Source organism: Cynocephalus volans, chromosome 7, assembly GCF_027409185.1.
Source record: "Cynocephalus volans isolate mCynVol1 chromosome 7, mCynVol1.pri, whole genome shotgun sequence".
Taxonomy (NCBI): Eukaryota; Metazoa; Chordata; class Mammalia; order Dermoptera; family Cynocephalidae; genus Cynocephalus; species Cynocephalus volans.
The window spans coordinates 36,440,251-36,448,498 of record NC_084466.1 but is presented as its reverse complement, the minus strand read 5'-3'; positions in this window follow the sequence as shown (position 1 = coordinate 36,448,498).

Here is an 8,248-nt window from a genome sequence, read left to right as displayed (position 1 = left end):
CCCTAAGGTAAAGCTATGTCTCTACCTTTACTGAAGGTTTCTACACTTCAGAGGCAATTAGAATGCAGCAATGCCCACCACTACCTTAAACCTGTATTTTGAGTATAACTATTTCTAGAATCTAAGGCAAAAATGTTAGACCCTTTGCAAGTGAATCCAGATTCCTAGCCTTTTTGCTCTACATCAGGGTCCACTCTACTTTCATTTGTTGGAGAGAGCACCTTTCATGTATGTTTCATAGGGCCAATCTCCACCTTACTTTAAGAATATTCTACTTACTACCTACAGGAGTTGGTTTCACTCTAAGACACATTAGACACCCTCAGACACAAGGAGCCACACAGGAGTACATATTCCAAAGTCTGAGTTGTCGTGGAAGTGGTAGGAATGGTGGTAAATATGTATAGCAGAACAATGTAGGATAATAAGTTCATATTAAGGGAGGAAAACTTTCTCTAAAGCCAATATATCTAGCAAAGAATTTTTCCTGTTGACAATAAATGGCCTTTTATATTTATGCAGCATAGTTTCAGGGCTTTCCCCACATATTCTTCTGATTATCTAGACCATGCCCAGAGACCTATCTCCGCAAAAATAAAATGGAGCACATTATAGTACTTCTTGAAATAATAGAGTCATATAGACCTGATCACTACCTTTAACTGTGCAAAGATTCAGGAGAAGATGTGCGTGTAGCCTTGATTTATATCAAAGTCTTAGGCAGGGCTTCCTCCCCAATAAATTGTCTCAGTAGGCAGAAATGGAGCAGTAAATAGATGTCTTCTCTCTCTGCCCAGAGAAAGCCCCAGTGTTATGAATTATTTCAGTTATATAGGATTAGAATAGTTTGACCTGACTGGTCTGTTTCTGTCCACAGGGACCAAAGAGGTTTACCGTAGAATCATGGATAGACCATTCCTAGTCCAAGAGCTTGTGGGAGACTTTGATAGTTTACCTCAGAGACCATCTGGTTTTGTTCATGATCCTTGTGAGCATTCTAAACTGATCCCCACGTTTAGAGAAACCCTATTACCTTGTTTCACAGAGAATCTTCTGACCATGCTGGCTCCAAGACTGTCCTCTTCTGTGATTATTTCCAATACTTTAGGGAGTGCCAGACTTGTCTCTGAACCGACTGAGATTTCATGGCCATGCTATAACTCTGAAGAACAGCCAAGGACTTCATTTCATAGCTATCTGTAAGGTTTCTTCACACTATATAGCAGTGAGAATGAGGTTTACTTGAGATCACTGTTATCTTACAATGGAGGCCCAGACTAGCAGTAGTGGTAGATCTAGCAGTACAACTTGGGTCTCTCATCTCCCAGGCCAGTCCATTCTGCAGTCTCTAATCTGTGTCTTTAAAAAAAAATTATCTTTTATTTTTAATATTTTATTTTGGTAAACATGAGATATATCCTCATAACAGATTTTTAACTGTACAATACATTATTATTGACCATAGGTACTATCCTTTCCTTTTTGAAGCTATTATTATAAATATCCACCCATATTCACAGAATAGGGACAATGAAGGGGTTATTATAAAAACTGTGGTTTGAATTTTTACTTATTTCTTATAATAGATAAGCTGTTTCTTCTTTGGGCCCAATTTCAGAATGTAAACAAGAATTGCTATTATAATTCTGAAGTATTAATAATATAGTACATGCCATGCTTAAATATTTTTCTCTGCCTTTTTAGTAGAACAATTTGGATCGATAGGAAGATTATTTCTCTTATCAAATAAAGTTAGTAAGAGATCGGGTAGAATTCTCTACCAAAACATAAAAACACAGAGAAAAAAGTAATTACATTTTAGGGAAAACTAGACTTGACTATTTTAATCTTCGACTATTCTTACTAAAGATATCCTTCTAGGGAAAATACAGATTTTATTTTATTCATTTTACTGGACTTCAGGAAGAGAAGTTTAGTAAACACACATTGTTTCTGTTCTCTTTCCCAGAAGCCCCAATAGTTTATTTTAAAGCTAATTCTAGGGTAAGCCCTTTTGATCTCACTGCTGTTACTTAGGGAATTATAATGTGGTTTTGCAATTCTGGCTAGGATGCAGGACCTTAAAAAACAAAAAGCCTTAGACTTATGTTAAACAATTTGAGTTCAATGATAGGAAACTCCTCTACATATTAAAAAAAAAAAAGAAAAAAAAAGTAAGATCTTTATAGTAGGAAGACAATAATCAACTGCAGTTCAAATTAGGGGGTTGGTCCCATGTTTTAAAAGTTACCATCTCAGTTGATCTCTTAATGAGATGTCTGTGCACGCAGGGGGAAGGTCGATAAGAACTGAGGGCTTCTCATCTCCTTGTCTATCCCTTTTCAGCTAACCATCCAGCAGCTTCTGAAGGCAAACATAGGACCCCTGCCTTTGTCCATTCACCATCCTAAGGCTGGACTGAAAACTTCCCCAAGGCTTGTCTGCCTCGTGCAGGAATGATATAATATGGGATTCATCTTGTTATTTTTGTTTGTTTGTTTTTTCTCCTTTTGTCTGACACATACACATTTCCCTTCTTATGTTCATTACTTAATCATTACCTGTAACATTTTCATTTCTTTTTGTCTCTGGCTTCCATTTCCAAATATAGAATTGAACGTACCTGTCTGAATAGCATTATGTAAGTACTGACAACATCATAATTCTCTAATTACTACACTGAAGGATATATTTTTGTGGGTAGAGGTGGGATAAATATTATTATATTTAATATATTTTTTATCTACCTTGTAGGAATAGTTCTTCCTGTTAATTAAGTTGTGACATAAGTATGGGAAGTATACACATAATTCAGATGAATCCTAAGGGCAAACACTTTTTCAGATCATAACCAACCACAGTGCAAAATTCAGTTCTTTTGTCAGAAGAATTCCCATGTACCTGTTTCTTTCAATTCTTTCTAGCCATCAGGTCCCTCTTCTTTTATAATCTGTGTCCCTTCGTCATCCTGCCCTGTCCTTTCTTCCTTTATAACACAGAGTGGATTTTTCCCTCCAATTTACTCTAACTCCTCTCTACCCTAAGCCACCCATTTGCTGCAAGAAACTTCTGCCTAAGGTACACTTCTGTACCAAAGCACTTCCTAACAAAGCCAGTCTCTCCTGTAGAATAGTGGTCTTCCACAGGGAGTGATTTGGCCCCCTGGGGTATACTTGTCTATGTCGGGAGATATTTTTGGTAGTTGCATCTACAGGGCTATTACCAGCATCTAGTGGGTAGAGGCCAGGGATGATGCTAAGCATTTTACAGGGCATAGGAAAATCCTCTATAGCAAAGAATTATCCAACTCAAATTGTCAATAGTGTTTCTGTTGTGAAACCCTGCTATAAAGAAATTCTTGTATTAGTTGCAAGTTAGCTGCATTAGCTTTATCTTCTACTCTGCTACTATCAATGCATTGTTAATTCTGTTCATTACATTATAAGTTTTACACATACAGACACACACACTCACACATACACACTTCTGTTAATAAACAGTTGTTGAACACCAGATATTATGTGTCAGGCACTTCGCCAGCGTGAGCTAAAGTTGCTCATGGTTCAGTGAGAAAAACAGATAACATAATACATTGTGAAAGGAGCTATGATTGTGTTGTCAGAATGAAAGACTGGAGTGGAAAACTTTTAAGCATTAAATCCATTTACTAAGAGCCAAGTTTGAGGATACACTTGGGAAATACAACCAAACAGAGTTTGATGCATTCTGAAGGTCTGTAAAAAATCATGAGCTTATTTAGTGAAGCAGGAGGAGAAAAAGAGTGAGTGGGGACTGTCCCCTTCTCAGGAAATCTCATCAATCAGTGGCTATATAGCAGTGAAATAAAAATTTAACATTGATGCTGTCTCGGTGTGCAGCATTTATCTGGCACCAGAAACAGCAAATTTTAAGTAACAAAAGCAAACTTACAGTAAATCTTTGTGATATATTACCAGTCTGGGAACAGGATGTCCCAACTAAGTCACAAGACCAAACCCAAGGTCTGCCTGCTTACTTTGTTCAGATGTCAGTCAGCAAGATGGCTTCTCAGCTTCATTTTGAAAGCCCTGACTGCACTGATTCCATTTGCCATCCTCATTTACCCCTTTTGATGAAAATCTTCTATCAGAAATATTGATGAAGTTTGTCCATCAACCATACGAAATTATAAAGTTTGTCCCATGTAGATGTGAAGGCTCATTCCCAGGGAGTCCTGTCCCAAATAGTGGGGAAAGATGGAAGAAGGATGTATAGGACAGGATGAAAACTGAATTAGTCAACATGGGAGATCAGGCTTAGACTTAATGAGGACATTCTATTCTTCTAGATAATGAATCATTTCTAATCTTTGTACCATTATAGTTGTAGTTTGTGTCATTTCTTTTAAACATTGGTTAATACAAAGAAAAAAAGTTTGAATATGATAATTATGGTTAAAATAACAGCAAAAATCACAGCTAGAATTATAAGAGGATATTTCCACCAAGAACCTCAAGACCCAAATCAATTACTTAACAAAGTTCCAAGAGAGGGATACAGATCTGACATGGAATAAACTTCTTTGGTCATATCCTGTATGTCTGGAAGTGTTAGTGGACTCATCCAGTGTATAAACCCAACGTTAGCTTTTGAGGATGGCACAAGGTCCACCTTGAGATGCTATTATTATATCTAGTGCCATTTGATTTTGTAGGATTGCCTTTCTCATTAAAGTTACCTTTTAGTAAGGCTAATCCTTGGTGGCTATCATTAATTTTGTTGGGTAAAATTAGTCAGTGTTTTAATATGAAAAATTACATCTTTAATCCCAAGTTGGGGAATAAAGATGGCCACAAGATGATCATATAAAAAGACCAATGAAAGACTGATCTTAACCACCTATGTCTCAATATAGGCATATTTCCAGGACATTTTTCTTCTGGAGTAGATAAATCCATCCTTGGGCAAAAGCAAAACATATAGTACACCTCCCTATCCAACCAGGAAGTAACCAAAGCCAAAGGTTGGTTCTGCATGTCTATTTTGTCCCATTGGGAGCCAACCAATAAATTTCTGGTCTGTGGGACTAGTCATTAGCAAACTCATAATTTAAAGTCTGATTACATTGTTCTGAGGGGAGCCAGCCCATGGTTCTTGTACTATTAGGACAAGTATGATGAGTATGATTAGCTTATTCCCAATAAAGAGGAGAAATAGCATTTAATTGGCCATATGAATACATTAACCAACTAAATCCATCCCAAATTTGAGTATATCCATTACTCAACTTTATTGTATTAGTCTGTCTCCATTGCTTATTACAAAATATCTGAAACTGGGTAATTTGTAAAGAAATAATATTTATTGCTTACAATTTCAGAGGCAGGGAAGTCCAAAGTCCAGAGAACACATCTGGTGAGGGCCTTGATGGTGGGAGGTGACTCTTCACAGCAACATATGGTGTCACATGACAGATGTCTCGGCAGGAGAGAGAGACTAAGCTTCTCATTTGCTCTCCTTTTAAAGCCATCAGAAACATGCCCATTACTCCATGAATGGATCAATCCATTCATAAAGGTACAGTCCTCACAATCTAATCACCTCCCAAAGTCCCCACCTTTAAAATCTGTATTAGTCAGGGCTCTACAAGAGAGACAGAACCAATAAGATATTTATATAAATATATGGGAGGAGATTTATTAGGAGAATTGGCTCACGTGATTGTGAAGGCTGAGGAGTCCCACAATAGGCTGTCTGCAAACTGGATGCCAGTAGCATGGCTCAGTCCAAGTCCAAAGGCATCAGAACAAGGGAAGCCAGTGGTGCCACTGGTGTAAGTCCAGGAACTGAAAAGCTGAAGAGTCTCAAGTTCTGATGTCAACAGACAGGAGAGCAGAGCATATCCCAGCTCCAGCAGATAGAAAAGGTGATTCACCTTTTCCTCCATTTTTGTTCTTTCTTTGCCCCCAGCAGTTTGGATTGTTCCTGCTCATATTGAAGGCAGATCTTTCTCACCTAGTCCACTCAGGCCCACATGCTGATCTTTTCTGTATACACCCTTATGGTTTCTATGTATTCTATAATCTAATCGAGTTGACACTTAGAATTAACCATCACACTTAATGTTACCTTCTTGTTTGCTTTTGGTATATACAGCTGTGGCATTTTGTCCTGCAGTGTTTAAAGAAAAAGGGTGATGATGCCCAGACTGACTAAAAGTGTGTCATTAATACCCCATAAAAATACATTATCTCAGGTCAAATCAACATCTTGTTCATGGATTCATTCTTTTGCACAATTTTGAGTTTTTGTAATTGGATCCAATCATTACCCTAGAGTGGTAAAATCCACCAGAGATACTGGGAGTCCAGAGGTACTGGATAAAGGCATTTGTCCAAATATTCAGCAAGAAGACTTATTCAGAAGCTGAGCAAATGAATGAGTCCATTTTAAAAATAAATTGCTTTGAGAAGCACTTTTAGATACAATGAAAAGTAACAAGTAATAATAGAGAAAAAGATCCATTTTGATGTCCAGGCCAGTCCCAATTTCTTGGGAGAGCCATCTACTCAAATGTCATCTTCTCATCCTTGTTAAATGAGGGGAGAGGTTGATTATGGGTCAACTTCAGTTGAAAATTTCCAGTGATGGTGGAAATCTACTCAGGTGGATTTGCCTTTTTAAAATGAGAAACATGAATTCATGAGTCAGTACCTTTAAGTTTAGCTGGTCAACAATACCTGGTATGATCGCTTTCAACTTGGCTGGAGGGAATCTTTTATTTGATGTTGTTCCAATAAACAAAATCCCTGGGTTGTAAGTCACGATATCTTTGGTCTTCATCTCCCAGGAGCTGTGGAAAGATTCTCTGACCAAATTAGTATTCCTTTCAAGAAGTTTTATCAAACTTTGATAATAATATAAAATATCATCTTTTAGCACAGTGGAATCCCACCCTGCTTCTTCTAAATGCATGGGTCTTCCAGGGATAATTTCTAATAGGGATAATTAGTGTTTCCTGAATGGGGTAGAATGTAAGTTGAGCAATATCAAAGGAAGAGCTTTTGGTCAAGAAAGATTTAAAACTTCATTTAGCATTGCCAATTGCGTTTTAGGGTGTCATTTATGTATTCTACCTGTCCAGAAGACTGGGGGTAATATTCACAATGGAAATGTTGATAAATAGGCCAGATTTTACAAATAGACTGTATAATCTATCCAGTAAAATGAGTTCCATGATCACTGTGGAGTTCTAGTGGAATTCCCCAGGTGGGAATAATTTTTTTCTAAAAGTATTTTTTCTCCTGTTAAGGCCATGGCTCTTCTGCACAAGAAAGCTTCCACCCAGTGAGAAAACAAGCATATTAAAACAAGAATGTATTTATAACCTTGAGATGGTGGCAGTTGGATAAAGTTCATTTGCCATACCTGAAAGGGTCCCAGGAGTAGAGGAAGATGTCCCAGGTTTTCCACGGACTGGTTTTCCTGGGTTATGTTTAGGGCAAGAAATACATTGAGCAAAGACTTTTTGTGCTACTTTCAATGAATGTTTCCAATAATATTGTTTTTCCTAAGCCACCATTTTTTCTAGTCTCCAGTGTGTTAATTCATGGACGTATTGTAAAAATGGAAGCTGAAGTCCTGTGAGTAAAATAGGCTTATCATTACGTTCATACCATAATTGGGTTTCAGGGGAATATGTTCTCCTTTTGTTTTCCATAAGGCCTGTTCATTTTGAGTTGCTCCCCTCAGACCTTCCTCCAAATGTAAGGAGTTAATTTATAAACTTGAAGACTGTTCCTGTATGGTTGGTGACTTCTTTAAAGCAGCCCTTTTTGCCATAGTTTCTGTGAAACGATTGCCCCTACTTTCTGGAGAATCTAATTTAGAATGGGAATTTTTATGATAGCTAGTGTTTTAGGTTTTTGTACGCCTCTTGCAGGTCTGAGATTTGTTGTCCATTTTTTACAGATTATCCAGAGGAGGTTAGAAATCCTCTCTGCTTCCATAGCATGCCAAAGTTGCCAGCTACCCCAAAGGCAAATCTGCTCTCTGTATAGATGTTAGCATTTTGATTTTCAGATAATCGACAAGCTCTAGTTAGGGCAATCAATTCAGCTTGTTAGGCTGAAGTCACTCCCAGTGATGGATTATCCTCAATTATTTCAGTTAAATATACCATTGCATAATCTCCCACAATATTTTCCAGATTCATTCCTTAAGCATGAACCATGAGTGAACCAGACTAAATCAGCATTGCCCATCCATG